At 39.8% G+C, this 3583-nt stretch overlaps 1 long non-coding RNA gene across 1 annotated transcript; it reads right to left on the bottom strand.

The window, feature by feature from the left end:
* Positions 1-1067: 1067 nt before the first annotated feature.
* LOC141442230 (uncharacterized) lies at positions 1068-3018 on the bottom strand. Its single transcript, XR_012452907.1, has 2 exons — positions 2442-3018; positions 1068-1343 (listed from the first exon to the last, which is right to left on the bottom strand). It is a non-coding gene; the product is annotated as an uncharacterized lncRNA (long non-coding RNA).
* Between the last annotated feature and the right edge of the window lie 565 nt (positions 3019-3583).

Below are 3583 nucleotides of genomic sequence, written 5' to 3'. Positions count from 1 at the left end.
TTACCTATACCTACCCGGCCGAGCGCGCACGAATTAAGCCGAGCGCTCCCGATGCGAGAGCCGCGAGAGGCCGCGAAGTAATTTCAGCCCGGCAGAAGGTTTCGGCCGGATTCTGGCCGAAATCACTTTTTTGGCCGAAATTGGCCGAAACCGAAACCGAAACTTCGGTCGGACACTAATAGAAACGTACCGATGCCAATATCAATTAATCAGCAATCAAGTAGACCTCTAAACGGGATCGCTGTAAGGGCCCGCCAACTAGGTCACCCGACCACAGTTGCTAACGGGCGGTCAACCGCCGCGTATCTATTACGGAATATTACAACCCTCCTGTAACCAGGCTACAAATTAATAGAATATAACTAGCCTGTACCGGCAGCTTCACTCGCGGTAAGACAGCCGATGAAATTACTGACACTTGAGGTATCCCATCTTAGGCCTCTAGGTTGGCAACGCATCTGCAACACCCCTGGTGTTGCAGATTTTTATGTGTTTCTCAATAAAAAGACACGTCAAAATCGCTTACCTTCTATCTAATGCTAAAAAACGAAGTATAGGACATATTACGGGCTACACAAAAAAAATGTAAGAGGAAGCCGGTGCCCAGCAGCGGGACGTATATTGCTGAGATGATGCAGATGTTCATGATGATAAAAATCAAGTTGTTATAGCGCCACGCTACTGCCTACCCTATAAGCGTGTCGAAGCATAGAACAATTTAACTGCATGTTTCTAGACAACGCCCCTTGGGATTATTGTGGAACGTGAAAACGAAGCTCTTAGTCGTTAAGGGCGCGTTTACACGGGCTTAGTGATTGGGCAAGTAAATAAAAATGTTGTTACGAACGCGAACTAAGTACCTATACAAGCAGCGGTGACAAACCTACTTAATATTATAAATGCGAAAGTTTGTGAGTGAGTGAGTGAGTATGTTTGTTACTCGCCTTCACGTTGAAATGGCTGGACGGATTTGGATGAAATTTGGTATATAGATAGCTGCACATTGTAATGATAATATTTTTGGCCACCCTACTAGGATACGGGGTAAACCCCAAGGAAAATCAGAATTTAGTAACGTAATTTATTCAATTCCGTTTTCAACGACGGAGTCACTTATCGTACCTTAACAGTAGGGCAACTTAATTATGTAGTGGGTACAATAATTTTTACCCAAGGGTGGGTAGTTGGTGTCGAGGTTTGGCTGATCACGTTTATGGTATCTTTTTAAATCCCTAAAGTTATTAAAGTCGGCTTATCTTTCGCTGGCTCGTTCCCGCAGCGTTGCTCAGGTAAGCAGATACGGACGGGCGGCGCGGTTAGTCTTAACCCGTACCATACACCTCCTGAAATTGGTCAGGACCTCCGTTCAAGTAAGCCCCAGAAGCAGGTGTACGCATAGCAGTTGAAGTGGGAATAGATTGCATTACCATAAACGCGTAGTAATAAATATAACACTGAGTAGCTTGTTGCAAAATAAAATGAGGGTGGGCAAAGTTGCATGGCAAAGAAAATATTAAAAACCAAGGCGTAAACCAGGCAAGAAGTAATTAGGCTACTCAGTAGTTTATTGCAAACTAAAATAATAATATGTAGTTTATTATAAAATAAAAGTAGGGTGGGCAAAGTTGCAGAGTGCAGAGAATACTAGAACAAATTTTCTGTAAATGCATTGCAACGGGTATAAAGTAATAAAGCCGCTCAGTATTTCAATTTAAATTAATAGAGGTTGGGCAAAGTTGCAAAGTACATCAAACATTGACACAAAAGCATTATAATTGCATTTAAATTGCTAGAACGCACTAAATGATTTTAGGATATACCACAACAGAAAATAAAGGTATGTAAGGTCTCAGAATATAAGAAATATTAATCCAAAGCGTTGCAAATGCATTTAAATAGCCAAAAGGAAATAAAGTGTTTCAGTAATTAATGGTAAAATAAAATGAGGGTAAACAAGATTTCATGAGTACATGGAATATTCCAGGTGCTGCAAATGAATTTTGATTTGCAAAAGCTAATAAGGCAATTAAATATAAATGTACCTAGTTATTATTTTCAACTAACAAGGAACGAAAGACAGGGTCTCCGGAAACATGCCGAGACTGACCGACGGGGTCGGTACCAAAAGTTTATGGAAAAATAAGATAAATTATAACAATAATGTTACTAGAATGCGATGATAAGCATCTACAAACATTTCACATAAGATAATGAGTAAAACAAATCTGTCCGGGGAACCCTGCCGGGGTTCGGGGAAATATTTAAAGAAATTAGATATTTAATTAATGTGAAATAAGTGCAACGGTGTGCTGTGCTAGGTTTAAAAACAACAAGGCAGCTGCATTAGCTATGCAAAGAAAGAATATAATATAATTTGACCAGGTGGCAACCGAAACCCTACCTCGCATTTTGGGAAAAAAGTAAATGCAAGAATTACTTACTTTTTAGAGGAAAAACGTCCTGCCGGGTGTTCCAATGTGACGATTGTCAACTCCTTGTGCCGGACAAAAGGGTGATTGCGTTTGCCACAGTCGCCGGACGCAATTTACGGATGCTGTAATATTGCAAGAAAGAAACTATTTAATACACGGTCGGCGGCAAATAAATTTCGATGTAACGTGTAATATAAGGTACTTACCAGGTTTCTATTTGCCGATCGACACTGATTTTGTTAGAAATACGGTACTATGAGGCGTCGATAGTCACACCTTTTACGGGTGCTGAAATACAAAATAAAAACTGTTAAAAGCCGACAACGATTAAGAAAATTGCTAGCCACGCAGCCAATCGCCGAGATACTTACAAGGGAATTTTGAACTCCGGTACTGAACAATGTAATAGTCTCGAAATATCGAAATTCGGAAATAAAATGCCTCGTAATGGCGTGACCATTGGTTTTTATCGCCTAGAATTCCTTTAGGTCAACAATTCGATGAGAGAGTTGCAAGTTTACAAATGCCGGAAATTAGGGAAATCAAGGTACCATTTCGCCCTAGCAATTTGTATTCTTAAGAAATAATAAAAGAGGAAATTTGGCCATAACAATGCGGGCTGGAACCCTGAAACGATTAATAAATTGTCAATAACGACGAGGGAAACAATAACACCTTAATTTTTGTAACTAATATTTAATAACATACTAATGTTACAACCCGACTTCACTCATCAATCAGAAAACTCGAACATACGCCTGGGGCAACACCTACCACAGATTACGCAAATTTATGAATATTTGTGTATAACGGGTGTTACAATGCCTCAAACCTGTCATGAATGTCAAACTAAATGACAGGTCCGCCAACATACCCGATGCAATTGCCATGAACAATAGATGTTGTGAGGACGGATCAATGAATTAAACGTCACTTCTACTCCACACTAGATGGCGGTTTAGCGTAGTTATAGCAATGCAGGAACAATCCGGTAAGTGTTTGGACGTTAAAAATAATTATACATTACAACATCTGGAATAAAACATAGGCTACTTTTTATTGCGATATTCCCCCGGGATAGGGATAAAATCTGGAAATAACAACCGCTGGGCTTAGAGTCATGAGATTTGACATGATTGTTTTTAATAAAA

Source organism: Choristoneura fumiferana, chromosome 25 (assembly GCF_025370935.1).
Source record: "Choristoneura fumiferana chromosome 25, NRCan_CFum_1, whole genome shotgun sequence".
NCBI lineage: Eukaryota > Metazoa > Arthropoda > Insecta > Lepidoptera > Tortricidae > Choristoneura > Choristoneura fumiferana.
Note: the sequence above shows the minus strand (reverse complement) of the source record. Positions and strands in the feature narration are given on the sequence as shown.